General features: G+C 46.4%; 2 non-coding genes across 2 annotated transcripts; both read right to left on the minus strand.

Moving 5' to 3' along the window:
* Positions 1-912: 912 nt before the first annotated feature.
* trnaq-uug (transfer RNA glutamine (anticodon UUG)) lies at positions 913-984 on the minus strand. The gene has a single exon. It is a non-coding gene; the product is annotated as a tRNA-Gln (tRNA).
* Positions 985-5,934: 4,950 nt separating this feature from the next.
* Positions 5,935-6,006, minus strand: trnaq-uug (transfer RNA glutamine (anticodon UUG)). Its single transcript has one exon. It is a non-coding gene; the product is annotated as a tRNA-Gln (tRNA).
* Positions 6,007-19,332: the final 13,326 nt, after the last annotated feature.

Below are 19,332 nucleotides of genomic sequence, written 5' to 3' on the forward strand. Positions count from 1 at the left end.
GCAAAGAAAATGTTGAGCATTCTGCTGTGCAGTCAAACGAAGCACTGGACAACACACATCTTTCTCCCCCTCTTATTTGGAACTGGGAATGAGAGGTTGAGCCTATCATCTGATGTCGAGAACAATAAATCAACCGTCAATGATTCAGGCAGCAAACGGTCCCGTAACCTTGGTTGGTATGCAGATACCAAGCTTGTATGTCCCAAATTTCATCAGCTGGGACAACAATAATTCATGTTCCACCGAGATTTGAGCTCGGATCGCTGGATTCAAAGTCCAGAGGAGTCACCATTACACCATGGAGCCTTTGCTGAAAAAATCATTAGAATCTTTTCTTAAAATGAACAACATTACCGTCTCCACCATTATACTTTGTCTCGGTCTGGTCTCATTCTTAACTTCAGCTTGCCCACTTGCCCCTCTGCTAAAGCTCGGTTCTGAGTAAATCACAAAGCTGCCTTGATGGCTATCGGTTCACAAATCTCTGCTTCTTTTTCACACTGCTCATAGCAGCTTGTATTGCAGTCCTGCCAGGGAAAATGTGAATAATCTTTGCAAGGCACTGCTGCACGAAAGATAAGCAATTGTTAACTTTTTTCGAAGAATACGAAGTGCAATGCCTACTTTTCAAGAAGCACTGCTTTCAATTTCAGCAAGTATGCCAGCCGAATGCAGCTTGCAAAGAAAATGTTGAGCATTCTGCTGTGCAGTCAAACGAAGCCCTGGACAACACACATCTTTCTCCCCCTCTTATTTGGAACTGGGAATGAGAGGTTGAGCCTATCATCTGATGTCGTGTACAATAAATCAACCGTCATTGATTCAGGCAGCAAACGGTCCCGTAACCTTGGTTGGTATGCAGATACCAAGCTTGTATGTCCCAAATTTCAGCAGCTGGGACAACAAGAATTCAGGTTCCACCGAGATTTGAACTCGGATCGCTGGATTCAAAGTCCAGAGTGCTCACCATTACACCATGGAACCTTCGCTGAACAGACCCTAGATTCTTTTCTCAAAATCAAAAGCATTACCATCTCCACCATTATACTTTGTCTCGGCCTGGTCTCATCCTTAACGTCAGCTTGCCCACTTGCCCCTCTGCTAAGCTTCGGTTCTGAGCAAATCACACAGCTGCCTTGATGGCGATCGGTTCACAAATCTCAGCTTCTTTTTCACACTGCTCATGGCAGATTGCATTGCAGTCCTGCCAGGTAAAATGAGTGTAATCTTTGCAAGGGACTGCTGCACGAAAGATAAGCAATTGTTAACTTTTTTCGAGAATACGAAGTGCAATGTCTACGTTTCAAGAAGCACTGCTTTCAATTTCAGCAAGCATGCCAGCCGAATGCAGCTTGGAAAGGAAATGTTGAACACTCTGCTGTGCAGTCAAACGATGCACTGGACAACACACATCTTTCTCCTCCTCTTAATTGGAACTGGGAATGAGAGGTTGAGCCTATCATCTGATGTCGAGAACAATAAACCAACCGTCATTGATCCAGGCAGCAAACGGGCCCGTAACCGTGGTTGTTATGAAGATGCCAAGCTTGCATGTCCCAAATTTCCAGCAGCTGGGACAAAAGAATTCAGGTTCCACCGAGATTTGAACTTGGATCACTGGATTCAGAGCCCAGAGTGCTTACCATTACACCATGGAACCTTTGCGAAAGAGTTCCCTAGATTCTTTTCTCAAAACCAACAACATTACCATCTCCACCATTATACTTTGTCTCGGCCTGGTCTCTTCCTTAACTTCAGCTTGCCCCTCTGCTAAGCTTCGGTTCTGAGCAAATCACACAGCTGCCTTGATGGCTATCGGTTCACAAATCTCAGCTTCTTTTTCACACTGCTCATGGCAGATTGCATTGCAGCCCTGCCAGGTAAAATGAGTATAATCTTTGCAAGGCACAGCTGCACGAAAGATAAGCAATTGTTAACTTTTTTCGAAGAATACGAAGTGCAATGCCTCCTTTTCAAGAAGCACTGCTTTCAATTTCAGCAAGTATGCCAGCCGAATGCAGCTTGCAAAGAAAATGTTGAGCATTCTGCTGTGCAGTCAAACGAAGCACTGGACAGCACACATCTTTCTCCCCCTCTTATTTGGAACTGGGAATGAGAGGTTGAGCCCATCATCTGATGTCGAGAACAATAAATCAACCGTCATTGGTTCAGGCAGCAAACGGTCCCGTAACCTTGGTTGGTATGGAGATACCAAGCTTGTGTGTCCCAAATTTCAGCAGCTGGGACAACAATAATTCAGGTTTCACCGAGATTTGAACTCGGATCGCTAGATTCAGAGCCCAGAGTGCTTAACATTACACCATGGAACCTTCGCTGAATAATCCCTAGATTCTTTTCTCAAAATCAACAACATTACCATCTCCACCATTATACTTTGTCTCGGCCTGGTCTCAGCCTTAACTTCAGTTTGCCCACTTGCCCCTCTGCGAAGCTTCGGTTCTGAGCAAATCACACAGCTGCCTTGATGGCTATCGGTTCACAAATCTCAGCTTCTTTTTCACACTGCTCATGGCAGATTGCATTGCAGTCCTGCCAGGTAAAATGAGTATAATCTTTGCAAGGCACTGCTGCACGAAAGATAAGCAATTGTTAAATTTTTTCGAGAATACGAAGTGCAATGCCTACGTTTCAAGAAGCACTGCTTTCAATTTCAGCAAGTATGCCAGCCGAATGCAGCTTGCAAAGAAAATGTTGAGCATTCTGCTGTGCATTCAAACGAAGCACTGGACAACACACATCTTTCTCCCCCTCTTATTTGGAACTGGGAATGAGAGGTTGAGCCTATCATCTGATGTCGAGAACAATAAATCAACCGTCATTGATTCAGGCAGCAAACGGTCCCGTAACCCTGGTTGGTATGCACAGACCAAGCTTGTGTGTCCCAAATTTCAGCAGCTGGGACAACAATAATTCAGGTTCCACCGAGATTTGAACTCGGATTGCTGGATTCAGAGCCCAGAATGCTTACCATTACACCATGGAACGTTTGCTGATAAATTTATTTGAATCTTTTCTTAAAATCAACAACATTACCGCCTCCACCATTATACTTTGTCTCGGCCAGGTCTCATCTTTAACTTCAGCTTGCCCACTTGCCCCTCTGCTAAGCCTCGGTTCTGAGTAAATCACACAGCTGCCTTGATGGCTATCGGTTCACAAATCTCAGCTTCTTTTTCACACTGCTCATGGCAGATTGCATTGCAGCCCTGCCAGGTAAAATGAGTATAATCTTTGCAAGGCACAGCTGCACGAAAGATAAGCAATTGTTAACTTTTTTCGAAGAATACGAAGTGCAATGCCTACTTTTCAAGAAGCACTGCTTTCAATTTCAGCAAGTATGCCAGCCGAATGCAGCTTGCAAAGAAAATGTTGAGCATTCTGCTGTGCAGTCAAACGAAGCACTGGACAACACACATCTTTCTCCCCCTCTTATTTGGAACTGGGAATGAGAGGTTGAGCCTATCATCTGATGTCGAGAACAATAAATCAACCGTCAATGATTCAGGCAGCAAACGGTCCCGTAACCTTGGTTGGTATGCAGATACCAAGCTTGTATGTCCCAAATTTCATCAGCTGGGACAACAATAATTCATGTTCCACCGAGATTTGAGCTCGGATCGCTGGATTCAAAGTCCAGAGGATTCACCATTACACCATGGAGCCTTTGCTGAAAAAATCATTAGAATCTTTTCTTAAAATGAACAACATTACCGTCTCCACCATTATACTTTGTCTCGGTCTGGTCTCATTCTTAACTTCAGCTTGCCCACTTGCCCCTCTGCTAAAGCTCGGTTCTGAGTAAATCACAAAGCTGCCTTGATGGCTATCGGTTCACAAATCTCTGCTTCTTTTTCACACTGCTCATAGCAGCTTGTATTGCAGTCCTGCCAGGGAAAATGTGAATAATCTTTGCAAGGCACTGCTGCACGAAAGATAAGCAATTGTTAACTTTTTTCGAGAATACGAAGTGCAATGTCTACGTTTCAAGAAGCACTGCTTTCAATTTCAACAAGTCTGCCAGCCGAATGCAGCTTGCAAAGATAATATTGAGCAATCTGCTGTGCAGTCAAACGAAGCACTGGACAATACACATCTTTCTGCCCCGCTTGTTCGGAACTGGGAATGAGAGGTTGAGCCAATCATCCTGATGTCGAGAACAATAAATCAACCGTCATTGATTCAGGCAGCAAACGGTCCAGTCACCGTTGTTGGTATGCAAATGCCAAGCTTGTATGTCCCTAATTTCCAGCAGCTGGGACAAGAAGAATTTAGGTTCTGCCAAGATTTGAATTCAGCTCGCTGGATTCAGAGTCGCGAGTGCTCACTCTTACACCATGGATCCGTTACAGAAAAGTTCTTTAGATTCTTTTCTCAAAATCAACAACATTACCATCTCCACCTGATGTGCCTCAATAGTTCCGAGACTCGATGTTAGTGAAATAAAACAAGGCTTTTATTAACTTAGAAGGTAACACACAGTGGAGAGAGGTATCTTCCATCTGGAGGTCTGCAGTACTGGATATGATGCCAGACTGAGCTTGCTTACATAGGGGCCAGGTATGGGCGGAGCCCTACACACAATACATTACAATATACAATACAATGGTGAGGAGACGGAACTGAGGTAAGGGAACTGAAACCTGAAACCAACCACAGTCACAGGCAGTGATGAATGGAGTATTTGATCACACCACCATTATACTTTGTCTCGGCCTGGTCTCATCCTTAACTTCAGCTTGCCCCTCTGCTAAGCCTCGGTTCTGAGTAAATCACACAGCTGCCTTGATGGCTATCGGTTCACAAATCTCTGCTTCTTTTTCACACTGCTCATAGCAGCTTGTATTGCAGTCCTGCCAGGTAAAATGTGAATAATCTTTGCAAGGCACTGCTGCACGAAAGATAAGCAATTGTTAACTTTTTTCGAGAATACGAAGTGCAATGCTTACGTTTCAAGAAGCACTGCTTTCAATTTCAACAAATATGCCAGCCGAATGCAGCTTGCAAAGAAAATGTTGAGGAATCTGCTGTGCAGTCAAACGAAGCACTGGACAACACATATCTTTCTTCCCCGCTTATTTGGAACTGGGAATGAGAGGTTGAGCCTATCCTCTGATGTCGAGAACAATAAATCAACCGTCATTGATTCAGGCAGCAAACGGTCCCGTAACCGTGGTTGGTATGCAGATGCCAAGCTTGTATGTCCCAAATTTCCAGCAGCTGGGACAACAAGCAATCTGGTTCCACCGAGATTTAAACTCGCATCGCTGGATTCAAAGTCCAGAGTGGTCACCATTACACCATGGAACCTTTGCTGAAAAAATCATTAGAATCTTTTCTTAAAATGAACAACATTACCGTCGCCACCATTATACTTTGTCTCGGTCTTGTCTCATCCTTAACTTCAGCTTGCCCACTTGCCCCTCTGCTAAGGCTCGGTTCTGAGTAAATCACAAAGCTGCCTTGATGGCTATCGGTTCACAAATCTCTGCTTCTTTTTCACGCTGCTCATAGCAGCTTGTATTGCAGTCCTGCCAGGGAAAATGTGAATAATCTTTGCAAGGCACTGCTGCACGAAAGATAAGCAATTGTTAACTTTTTTCGAGAATACGAAGTGCAATGTCTACGTTTCAAGAAGCACTGCTTTCAATTTCAACAAGTATGCCAGCCGAATGTAGCTTGCAAAGAAAATGTTGAGCAATTTGCTGTGCAGTCAAACGAAGCACTGGACAACACACATTTTTCTCCCCGGCTTATTTGGAACTGGGAATGAGAGGTTGAGCCTATCATCTGATGTCGAGAACAATAAATCAACCGTCATTGATTCAGTCAGCAAACGGTCCCGTAACCGTGGTTGGTATGCAGATGCCAAGCTTGTATGACCCAAATTTCCAGCAGCTGGGACAATAAGAATTCAGGTTCCACCGAGATTTGAACTCGGATCGTTGGATTCAAAGCCCAGAGTGCTTACCATTGCACCATAGAACCTTTGCGTAACAGTTCCCTAGATTCTTTTCTCAAAATCAACAACATTACCATCTCCACCATTGTACTTTGTCTCGGCCTGGTCTCATCCTTAACGTCAGCTTGCCCACTTGCCCCTCTGCTAAGCTTCGGTTCTGAGCAAATCACACAGCTGCCTTGATGGCTATCGGTTCACAAATCTTAGCTTCTTTTTCACACTGCTCATGGCAGATTGTATTGCAGTCCTGCCAGGTAAAATGAGTATAATCTTTGCAAGGCACTGCTGCACGAAAGATAAGCAATTGTTAACTTTTTTCGAGAATACGAAGTGCAATGCCTACGTTTCAAGAAGCACTGCTTTCAATTTCAGCAAATATGCCAGCCGAATGCAGCTTGCAAAGAAAATGTTGAGCATTCTGCTGTTCAGTCAAACGAAGCACTGGACAACACACATCTTTCTCCCCCTCTTCATTTGGAACTGGGAATGTGAGGTTGAGCCTATCATCTGATGTCGAGATCAATAAATCAACCGTCATTAATACAGGCAGCAAACGGTCCCGTAATCGTGGTTGTTATGAAGATGCCAAGCTTGTATGTCCCAAATTTCCAGCAGCTGGGACAACACGAATTCAGGTTCCAGCGAGAATTTGAACTCGGCTTGGTGGATTCAGAGTCCAGAGGGCTCACCATTACACCATGGAACCGTTGCTGAAGATTTCATTAGATTCTTTCCTCAAAATCAACAACATTACCGTCTCCACCATTGTAATTTGTCTCGGCCTGGTCTCATCCTTAACTTCAGCTTACCCATTTGCCCCTCTGCTAAGCCTCGGTTCTGAGTAAATCACACAGCTGCCTTGATGGCTATCGGTTCACAAATCTCTGCTTCTTTTTCACACTGCTCATAGCAGCTTGTATTGCAGTCCTGCCAGGTAAAATGTGAATCATCTTTGCAAGGCACTGCTGCACGAAAGATAAGCTATTGTTAACTTTTTTCGAGAATACGAAGTGCAATGCCTACGATTCAAGAAGCACTGCTTTCAATTTCAACAAGTATGCCAGCCGAATGCAGCTTGCAAAGAAAATGTTGAGGAATCTGCTGTGCAGTCAAACGAAGCACTGGACAACACATATCTTTCTTCCCCGCTTATTTGGAACTGGGAATGAGAGGTTGAGCCTATCATCTGATGTCGAGAACAATAAATCAACCGTCATTGATTCAGGCAGCAAACGGTCCAGTCACCGTAGTTGGTATGTAAATGCCAAGCTTGTATGTCCCTAATTTCCAGCAGCTTGGACAAGAAGAATTTAGGTTCTGCCAAGATTTGAATTCAGATCGCTGGATTTAGAGTCCCGAGTGCTCACCCTTACACCATGGATCCGTTACAGAAAAGTTCTTTAGATTCTTTTTTCAAAATCAACAACATTACCATCTCCACCTGATGTGCCTCAATAATTCTGAGACTCGATGTTAGTGAAATAAAACAAGGCTTTTATTAACTTAGAAGGTAACACACAGTGGAGAGAGGTATCTTCCATCTGGAGGTCTGCAGTACTGGATATGAGGCCAGACTGAGCTTGCTTACATAGGGGCCTGGTATGGGCGGAGCCCTACACACAATACATTACAATATACAATACAATGGTGAGGAGACGGAACTGAGGTAAGGGAACTGAAACCTGAAACCAACCACAGTCACAGGCAGTGATGAATGGAGTATTTGATCACACCACCATTATACTTTGTCTCGGCCTGGTCTCATCCTTAACTTCAGCTTGCCCACTTGCCCCTCTGCTAAGCCTCGGTTCTGAGTAAATCACACAGCTGCCTTGATGGCTATCGGTTCACAAATCTCTGCTTCTTTTTCACACTGCTCATAGCAGCTTGTATTGCAGTCCTGACAGGTAAAATGTGAATAATCTTTGCAAGGCACTGCTGCACGAAAGATAAGCAATTGTTAACTTTTTTCGAGAATACGAAGTGCAATGTCTACGTTTCAAGAAGCACTGCTTTCAATTTCAACAAGTATGCCAGCCGAATGCAGCTTGCAAAGAAGATGTTGAGCAATCTGCTGTGCAGTCAAACGAAGCACTGGACAATACACATCTTTCTCACCCGCTTATTTGGAACTGCGAATGAGAGGTTCAGCCTATCATCTGATGTCGAGAAAAATAAATCAACCGTCATTGATTCAGGCAGCAAATGGTCCCGTAACCGTGGTTGGTATGCAGATGCCAAGCTTGTATGTCCCAAATTTCCAGCAGCTGGGACAACAAGAATTCAGGTTCCACCAAGATTTGAACTTGGATCGCTGGACTCAAAGTCCAGAGTGGTCACCATTACATCATGCAACCGTCGCTGAAGAATTCATTAGAATCTTTTCTTAAAATCAACAACATTACCGTCTCCACCATTATACTTTGTCTTGGTCTGGTCTCATCCTTAACTTCAGCTTGCCCACTTGCCCCTCTGCTAAGCCTCGGTTCTGTGCAAATCACGCAGCTGCCTTGATGGCTATCGGTTCACAAATCTCAGCTTCTTTTTCACACTGCTCATGGCAGCTTGCATTGCAGTACTGCCAGGTAAAATGTGAATAATCTTTGCAAGGCACTGCTGCACGAAAGATAAGCAATTGTTAACTTTTTTCGAGAATACGAAGTGCAATGCCTACGTTTCAAGAAGCACTGCTTTCAATTTCAACAAGTATGCCAGCCGAATGCAGCTTGCAAAGAAAATGTTGAGCAATCTGCTGTGCAGTCAAACGAAGCTCCTGATTCTTATGTAACTTATGTAACAGGTTACGAAGTTGGGGATAATTGGTGTAGGGCTTCCAGACGTCATTGGGTCCCCATTTTAAAGTCCCCACATTGTGGTTTACAACAAAGCTTAGAATAATATGCCAGGTAGCTACAGTGGGTTGAACCAGAGAATGGTGGACAATGAGAAGCTGGGGCAGGTAAATCTGGACGGCTGCAGTGGCACCAACTGGTGACATAGAGAGTTGCCTTTATCATTATTATTATTGACAGAGCAATTTATTGCAGAAAAGTTGGCACAGAAGTGTGACAAAATAGGGACAGGAGGTTTTGTAATAAGGAACTGGCGCAGATGAAATGTTTTTATTACATTTTATTGAACCGATACATATATGGAATGAGTGATACAGTAATTTGATACATTTGAACATATATAAAGTGCACGTGGGGATATTGAGAGTATTTGGATATAATCATTCTTGCATATTATGGACATTGTGCCCGGGTACGAGAACTAATTCAAGCAGGTTATCGTTCCTCAACATGTAAAGGAAATCAAATGTAATTAGTCCTGCCTCTCGTCAGAAGTCAATTCAAAGTGGATTTGTGTCATATATATGTGTGTATATATAAATCAATTTAATATTTACTTAATAGTTGTTTCAAGACCTGCAAAACACAGAACACTTGGCATAACGGCATGAGATCATGGGGCAACCGTAACTTACAGGATATAATAGTTAATCCATCCTAGGATCACAGCCATCTAACAACTCTGCCCAGAACTGAATACAATACTCCAACTGAGGCCTAAACAGGGCTTTGTATAGCTGCAGCATAACTTCTGCCCCGTTGTATTCTAGCTTTCTAGATATTAAGGCCAGCATTCCATTTGCCTTTTTGATTATTTTCCATACCTGTTCATGAGATTTTATTGATCTATGTACATGGAACCTCGAGTCTCTTTGGACAGCAAAGGGGTGCAAAAACACTGTAGAAAGGGAATGCAAGAATAAACCTGTGAAAAGTTTTTACTGGTATAGTATGATAAAGAGGGAGGCGAAGGAGAATGTGGGCCCCTTAAAGACAGAGTCCTTTCTACAAAACTTCCTATCACTTTTTTGTCACACTTCTGTGCCAACTTTTCTGCAATAAATTGCTCTGTCCATAAGAATAATGGCAACTCTCTATGTCACCACTTGGTGCCGCTGCAGCAGCACAGATTTACCAGCCCAGCTTCTCAGTGTGCACTCGTCTCTGGTTCAACCCACTGTAGCTACCTTGCATATTACACTAAGCTTTGTTGCAAACCACAATGTGGGGACTTTAAAATGGAGAACCAATGAAGTCTGGAAGCCCTACTCCAATTAACCCCAACTCCCTAACCCTGTCATGTAAGAAACATAAGAATCAGGAGCAGGATTAGGCCTTTCAGCCCCTCAAGCCTGCTCCGCCATTCAATTAGATCATGGCTGATCTTCGACCTCAACTACACTTTCCCACCCGATCCCCATATTTCCTGATTCCCTCAGGGCCCAAAAGCACTGACAATTGCAGGGATGAGAGACTTACTCCTCACTTTTATATTCCAAACCCCTTGCAATAAAGGCCAAAATGCATCCACCTTCCTAATTTTTTGGTGTACCTTCATATTGTAGGCAGGCATTCTTTACCTGCTTTATGGCAATTTACCTTCCTTTACCTGGTTTACGGTACTTTACCTGGTCAGACAGCCTTTTTGCCACTGCACTTTGACCAGCTCCAAACAGCGGTCTCGAATCGCTATAGCCCTCCTTCGAGTTCTGACGGGAGGAACTTATAATTAATGATATATTAAAACGGACAAATGGTCTGGATGCAAGAAAGTCAAACTTTATTAAAACAAAGAAACTACACCACACGATCTTGTAATCACGCTAAAATTGCTTAAAGAGGGGAGGAAAAAACGGACACAACGAGGGAAATCGACTAAAATACAATTCTAACGAAATCCCCACTTTACTCCCACCCCTAAGCCTATCCTAAGTTGCCTTGTGGAAGACCAGAAAAATATATGCTCACCACTGCAGTGCCAGCTGCGTGTCCCACGAGATCTTCACTGTCCTGAAGTAAAGAAACACCCCAGTGTTTTAAAAGCAAACTGCTGGTGTTACTTCTTCAGACAGACTGCCACACTGTAGAGAGCACATGGAGGCAAGCCAGAGAGAGAGAGATGCCTCTGAGAAGCTATCTCTTACACCCCAGTTTTGGGGCCGAAATGTTCCCGCCCAGATCCGCAAGTTTCTGGGCTAAAGCAAAAGGGATCCAACTGTCCCCATTGTCCAGAAATGGGTGCTTCAAACCCATTCATTTTAAACTGTTCCCTTCCTCAGTTTAAGTGTTTCTTTTCAAATGTCTGTGCTGAGCCTTCGAACCATCTCCATTCACCCTGATGGGTTTTGAATGGAGTTGTATTACTATGTAAACAGAAACCCATTATCTTGTGGTCACTGCAACCGCAGTCAATTGGTTTAATCCCTTGTGCAAATAGCCTTTTGCAGTTTCTGTAAACAAACATCGATTGTCTCTGCAGGGAGGGAACCTCCCCTTCTGATTGACAGAATTTGACTGCCGTTGCTTCACAGACACAGAAAGCTGCTTCCAGGCCCTTTGTCCTTGGCCACGCAGTCTGACGGCCATTTTATCCCTGGGCAATTTACCAAACTCAAGAGTACCTTTTTTTAATAAAAATGTGCTGTCTTAAGGTGTGCGATTTTTTTACAAAGTTCTTTGATTCCGGTGTTGTCCAAGTGCTGCCTAGCTTAACGCAGACTTCTTGCGGTTCTGGGTATGTCATAAAAAAAATCCAACCCAGAGACAATTTAAATCACGCAAACTCTTCGTCCACGATGTGGGTTAATATTTCCCGATCTTCGGGGGCTGAGGGGATTTTGCAAACCCCTACATTCGCACCTTGGATACTTCCAACTTGCTTGTAGTATCCTCTTGAAGAAGTGAGCAAAGATTTCTGACACCCGACAAACAACCATCCCCTGTATTTACCTATAGCTACCTATCACTGATTCCCCGACCTGTCTATTCCCCTCAAATCCGAGAAAACCGTGGTACGGTAGGCATCTACAGATACATCAATTACAAAATGTTACAATAAGGGTCTCATACCCCTGCACCACTTGTTACATTATAACATATTACAAAATGTTGCAATCTTGGTTGTACAATGTAATCAGAATGATTTCAAGCACGTAGAGTGTCCTACGCCTCTGCAGCACTTGGAACTGTAAAACAAAATACAAAAATCTCCATTAAACATTTGAAACAAAATGCTGAAATAAACCCCGACCATCACGTGCCAATGAAGGGCCACGAAATTCGAGTGAGTATTGCTCCTCCCACCCGGGCAGTAAATGTTCCTTCCACCCCCCCTTTTAATGGTCTTAAACTTTTAAAACATACAGAATGGATTTTACAGAACAGTCTGCTCCGCCAGCCCCAAGCCATTCCCTTCTCCCTTTGTGGAGGCGGGGTACACCCTCATGTTTCACAGACCGAGACCGGGGAGTATGGGATCGCAACTCCCAGTCCCTCCCCCTCCCATCTTCCCTTGACTGGCTGCAGAAAATGATGGGTGCCTGTGTGGCGTCTCTCACTGGCCCCACACTCAAATCCTGGATCCCAGATCCGGCCACTCACTCATCCTTCCCAGCCACAGTTAGACTCCAACTTTGCCTGTGGGCCCCGGGTGAGTTCCTCCCTTCCCCGAATGCACCCATGCGACTCTTGAGTCTCCCCCTCCCCTTTACAATCCTTCCCGGGCCATCACCACCCAGTCCCCGGGGAACGCTTCCCTATCTGACAAGGCGCCTGTGCTTCCCCACCATGACTCCTCAATGGCGAGGTCTCCAGCAAGTGAAATTCGGTCAGGATAGTGCTGGGTTGCAGCTGTGCCCCACCTAGCTGGGGCCATCACTACCACGTAGGATGAATCACACACAGAATCTACAGTGCAGATAGAGGCCATTTCAGCCCATCGAGCCTGCACCGACACATATCCCACCCTATCCCCGTAACCCCACGCATTTAATCCCCTAACACTAAGGGTCAATTTATCATAGCCAGATCAACCTAACCTGCACATCTTTGGACTGTGGGAGGAAACCGGAGCACCCACAGGAAACCCACGCAGACACAGGGAGAATGTGCAAACTCCACACAGACAGTCACCCGAGGCCAGATTTGAACCCGGGTCCCTAGCGCTGTGAGGCAACAGTGCTAACCACTATGCCACCGTGCCCCCCTTGAGTAGGCAGGTTCCTCCGGACTCTGTCCAGTTTCTCCCGAAGGTCACTGTGGGGCCTCCTTCTCGATTTGTCCAATGGCGAGGTGATCACCAGCATTCTGTATAACCATATCTTCATTCGATGCCCAGCTCGGGCTGGGCGAACAGGTCTGCTCCTTTGTCCACTCTCCTGCAAAAGAACTTAAAAGGACATGCAGCCAAGTCTCTCACTGACCTGCTGCCTTAGGTGGAGACATGGTCGGGTCCCTTGACCTCGGACCAAAATACAAATATTTGGCACACTTACAAGCTTAAACTTTAAACTACTAGTTACATTCTAAACTTAAAATTTAAACACCTTAAAAGCAAGCTATAAACACTGGTAACTTAACACAAAGCTATAATACAAATGCCGCCCGTCTCCGGACGGCCAGGCTAATCTCTGGTGTCCCTGTCGCAGATTACTGCTGCCTGCAGTGAAGCTGGACTGCCTCCTGCTTCTCGTCCCTGGCAGCTTATGGCTGCTAGTTGGGGACCTCTGTGATCTGTTTCCTCCCGGCTCGGAAGATTGCTCTTTGTGACAGGTACCCTGGTGACCATCTTATATTAGGCTTGTGGACCCGCTGAGACTTTCTGAGGGTCGTCTCTGCGGGGAAACTTTGGCTGACAGACCCTGAGCCTGGGTCACAGCCCTAGCTGGCTAGGAACTTTCTCCCCCTGATGCAAACAGACCGCACTGTTTAATATACCTGGCAGCCTGCCAGTAATCCGGGTTTGTCTCCTTTTCCCTACCCACTCCTGTACTGGGGGCAGGCATCCCCTCACCACCCGCTGCTGGTGACTGAACATCTTCCTCTCCAGGTCCAAAACCTGGTACCGGCTCCTTCCATATGTCCCCCACAAGAGGAATTTCAATCCTTTCCTCCCTAGAGTCCCACACCATAGGGGGAACCACTCTAGAAGCGGGCTGGGAAGTTTGTCCCTTGAAACAGGCAACTGCGCCTGCACGAACCTCCTCCCCTGAGTCCCCCGGCAGAGGCTGTGAAATCTCTGTATTCAAACAGGCGACAGCGCCTGTGCGGGAAAACTGAAGAGGAGCCGCTGGGGTCACAGGCTGGGGAACTGCACCTGTGCGAACCTGGTGTTGGGAAACCTCTCCCCGTGAACCTCCTGTTCAAAAGACTGGGGAATTCCTGCCTCCAGACCAGCAACTACACATATGCGGGCAGTCTCTTCTGGGAATGAACTCGCAGCACCCTGCAGAATTTTACTCTCAGGCGGCTGTTTCTCTGTTTCTGAACTAGATAACTGGTTCAAATTTAAACTTAGGCCAAAACTTAGGTCCCACTGGGGCGGGGAAGTGTCCCAGTTGGTGGGCCGGACAACTTTTCCCTTGGAACAAGCCACAGTGCCTGTCTTTACAGCCTGTGAACTTGAACTTGTTACAATTTACATTGGTTGGCGTGGAACTACTTTGTGCACCGGGGTAGTTTTACTGCATTGACCATGGGGCTGTCCCTATCAACTATAATAGTATAGTCCCATGTAGAGTGGCTCTAAACTTCCCACCTGGGCATTGTATCTTACCATCACTAGGTCTCCTATCTCCCACTGGTGGCTCCTGCTAGGCTCCAGCAGCAGCCGGTTATTCCAATGCTGCTTCCTCATGCTGTCTGCTGCCTGCAGAAAAAATTCCCTTTTCCCATCTATCGCTCCAAGGGCTGCTGCGGTCTGCAGGTCTCCCATTAACTTAACAAATGCTGCCTGGCATCCCTCAACCCAGGACCACTCCACTCCCTTGTGTAGGAGACGGAGCAGAGGGGCCGCTGTGGCTGCATAGTCCTCTATAAATTCCCTGCAGTACCCCGTCAATCCCAGGAACGACCTCAGCCCTCTTACTGATTTGGGAATCGGTAACTCCTGGACCGCTTCCATCCTTGCCTTATCTATCGACCTCTCTCCTGTGCGGACAGTCAGACCCAGGAATTAAACTTCTTGCTGACCCATCTGCGCCTTCTTGGGGTTGACTTTAAACCACTTTCTCTGCAGCAGCTCAGCCAGCAGTGGGCCATGCTCCCCGACCGAGTCGGTAAATAAGAGCAGATCATCCACATACTGCAGTAATTGAGTGGTTTGACTGAACTCCTTTAAACTATCCTTCATGCATTGGTGGAAGATGCCGGGGCTGTTGTAGAAACCCTGTGGCAGACAGGTCCAGGTATACTGCTGCCCCTTAAAGGTGAAGGCAAACTTATATTGCACCTCCCATTTTAAAGGGATGGACCAGAACCCATTCGAAATTTCCAGCACCGTGAATGTGTTCGCGGATTCTGGAATACTGCTAATAATATTAGCCACTGCTTCTACTGTGGGGGCACACACGGTGATATTGCTGTTAAGCACCCGATAGTCCACCGTGGCTCTCCATGAATTGTCCGGTTTCCTAACCGGCCAAAGTAGAGAATTAACATGAGTGGCTATGGGCCTCAACACTCCTTGTTTAACTAAGGAGGTGATGGCTGCCTCCATGTCGGGTTCTGCCTCCTTGGGGAAATTGTACTGCTTCTGTGGTCGGGTCATGGGTTCCCCATTCATTTTAAACTCAAACCCTGTGATCCTTCCGCAGACGTGTTTATGGGTGGCAAAGGCTGTGAGGTTTGCCTGCACGACTGCCTGCAGTGCCTCCGGGACACCATTTACCATGAGCCTGAGGTCGTAACCTTCTTTGGGCTTCACAGTACACAAGGTCCCCTTACCCTCCTTGGCCGGGATGACCACTACACCTTCTTCCCTGTCTGTGCTAGCCCCCCAAAGGCAATGGTTGCGGAGATCCACGAGGATCCCGTGGCCCACCAGGAAGTCGGCTCCTTGGGTCCCGTTTCCTTCCTCCTTATTCCACTTTGCCAGGATGCACGTCCACTTAGTTAGGAGCATGCCCAGATGGACGGAGAGGGATCTGGAGTATACCCCCGCCTGCTACTGACTGGTGAATTCCGATAGTATGTTTGGAACCCCATCAAACAGAGGTGTGGTGGTGGGATTATCCGTATGGATCACGATGCATGATGCCCCCGTATCCAATAGATAAGTCCCTGTAACCTTCTCTGTCTCCATCTGTAGGAGCGGTCTCTTCCATTCATCTAACCGGAGACTACACAGACGGACAGGCTGCGTGTGCTCCAGTCATTGTGGGGAGGCAAAGGTGGGCAAGGGGTTTGCAGCACCACTGATGGCTGCTACCTTTCCCTGATTGGCCCTGAGGAACGGTTTTATCGACTCCATGATGGACTCGACTGTATCGGGAGGAGTTTCTGTCTCTGCCTTCTGAGTTGGGGCTGCGGGGGTGCTGGCTTTATCGTCTCTCCAGGCTTTTTACAATCCCTGCACCAGTGGCCATCCTCCCCGCTCCTGTAACAAGTGACCTTGTTCTTGGAGGGTCGGCTCCCCTCCTGGCGACGCTATTTCTTGAATTGAGTCCCAGGTTTAACCTCGTGGACCTTACCCTTTTGCTGGGGCTCCCACTATTCCTACTGTTCCTATATGCTACTGTGAGCTGCCGGATTACAGTCTCTTCGGTTGCTAGGGGGTCTCGGTGGTCAAACCAAGTATCAGCCTTTGCTTTTATCTGGGGCAGACAATTGGACACCAGGCAACAAAGCCATTGGGTCCGCTGCTGCGGGTTCAGGCGTGCCCTATTTTGTCCGCCTGTACATGCACTGTTGTAGACTGGCTACCGCCTGTCTGCAAATGTCTGTGGGGTCTCCCCTTCCTTCTGCGGTGTTTTTCCTATGCGATCGAACGGACTGCCGTCGTTCGCACCCATGGCTTCCAGTATTTCCTCCTTTAGGTCCTCAAAACCATTCTGCCCTCTCTTAGCCTCATCTGAAAGGGTCTGATAGAGCTTAGTATCTACAGAGAAAAGCAACATTTTGGCTTTCTCTTCATCATCACAGCCATTAACACAGGCTGCCTGTTCTATCCCTTGCAAGTGCACTGAGGGGTCTCTCTTTTCGGAGAGCAGGGGAATATGTTTCACCAGGCCTCTGAGCTGTGGGGTATCATAGGGCACCAGATAGGTATGCTGAGCAGTCCCTGGGTCTTTATCGTTCACGGGCGGCCCGTACCTCCGTTGTGGGAGGGGGTACACTGGTTCTGATCCCCGCCTGCCTAGCGGGACCTGCTGGCGTTCTCCTACCACCCCATTGTCCACCCCTGCTTGCTGCCAGAGCTCCTCAAAACTCGGTGCCGTGGGCTGCTGTCTTGGGATCTCTAATTCCCTAGCAAGCTCTGTTCTGGGTGCTGCCTGTGGGGAGGTTTTATTTGGGCTGCTGGTACTGTCCAATGGACTTCCCTTCGGACTTATGAGACATTCCATCCCTTCAGTCCTTAATAACTCCATACCCAAACTCTCAATCATTCTGTTACATGGGGTATGATCTGCTCCACTAAACCTTTGGTCGCAGGCCAGCTTATAAGCTGCCTTTACCTCCTTAACCTTTTCCTCCTGCTCTGTTACTTCTGAGGTGAGGTGGGTATTATCTTCCCGCAGTCTCATCTCGTTCCTCCTTGCTTCTGTAATTTGGCACTTTAGGAACTCTATCTTGTGCCTCGCGTGGCTTTTGCCATCACTAGTTTCTTGGGTGAGGTGTGCGTTTTCCTCCTGTAGCTTCATCTCACTGTCCCTAGCCACTGTGGCTTCCTGCACAAGGCGCTCTATCTCAGCCTGGCATTTCATGACCTCTAGTGTAAGGCGTGCATTTTCTTCCCGCACCCTCATCCCACTATCTCTGGCCTTATTCACCTCTCTTATGAGGCATTCTACCTCCGCCTGGCATTTTTCAAACTCTGACTCCCGATTCTTGGCCTCTTTAACCTCCTCCCGCACCCTCATCTCACCCTTCTTAACCCAGCCACCTATACCATAAACGGTGAGCTTACACACTGCCGCTAACTTCTGCAGGGCTACCTACAGACTAAAAGCAAGAAAAGCAAGCGCTGGTGCTTTCTCCAGATCCAGACCACTTATCATATCAAAAACTGCCTCCAGTCCTGCCACGGTCGCAAATTTGAAGGGGGCATTCTTTACCTGGTTTACGGTAATTTACCTTCCTTTACCTGGTTTACGGTAATTTACCTGGTCAGGCAGCGTTTTTGCCACTGCACTTTTTGCACTGCACAGCGGTTTCAAATCACAAAACCCCTCCTTCCAGTTCTGACTGGAGGAACTTATAATTAATGATATATTAAAATGGACAAATGGTCTGGATGCAAGAAAGTCAAACTTTACGAAAACTAAGAAACTACAACACACGATCTTGTAATCACGGTAAAATTGCTTAAATAGGGAAGGAAAAAAACGGGCACAACGAGGGAAATCGACTAAAATACAATTCTAACGAAATCCCCACTTTACTCCCACCCCTAAACCTATCATAAGTTGCCTTGTGGAAGGCCAGAAAAATATATGCTCACCACTGCAGTGCCAGCTCCATGTCCAACGAGATCTTCACTGTCCTGAAGTAAAGAAACACCGCAATGTTTTAAAAGTAAACTGCTGGTGTTCTTACTTCTTCAGACAGACTCCCACGCTGCAGAGGGCACACGGAGGCAAGCCAGAGAGAGAGAGATGCCTCTGAGAAGCAATCTCTTATACCCCAGTTTTGGTGCCGAAATGTGCCCGCCCAGATCCGGAAGTTTCTGGGCTAAAACAAAAGGGATCCAACTGTCCCCATTTTCCAGTAATGGGTGGTTCAAACCCATTCATTTTAAACTGTTCCCTTCCTCAGTTTAAGTGTTTCTTTTCAAATATCTGTGCTGAGCCTTCGAACCATCTCCATTCAACCTGATGGGTTTTGAATGGAGTTGTATTACTATGTAAACAGAAACCCATTATCTTGTAGTCACTGAAACCGCAGTCAATTGGTTTAATCCCTTGTGCAAATATCCTTGTAGCAATTTCTGTAAACAAACATCGATTGTCTCTGCAGGGAGGGGAAACTCCCCTTTTGATTGACAGAATTTGACTGCCGTTGCTTCACAGACACAGAAAGCTGCTTCCATGCCCTTTGTCCTTGGCCATGCAGCTTGACAGCCATTTTATCCCTGGGCAATTTACCAAACTCAAGAGTTCCTTTTTTTAATAAAAATGTACTGTCTTAAGGTGTGCGATTTTTTTACAAAGTTCTTTGAATCCGGTGTTGTCCAAGTGCTGCCTAGCTTAACGCAGCCTTCTTGCGGTTCTGGGTATGTTTTAAAACATTGTCCAACCCAGAGACAATTTAAATCACGCAACGTCTTCGTCCACGATGTGGGTT

Source organism: Somniosus microcephalus, unplaced genomic scaffold (genome assembly GCF_052327205.1).
Source record: "Somniosus microcephalus isolate GS21.2 unplaced genomic scaffold, FLI_Smic_1.0 scaffold39, whole genome shotgun sequence".
Lineage (NCBI taxonomy): Eukaryota > Metazoa > Chordata > Chondrichthyes > Squaliformes > Somniosidae > Somniosus > Somniosus microcephalus.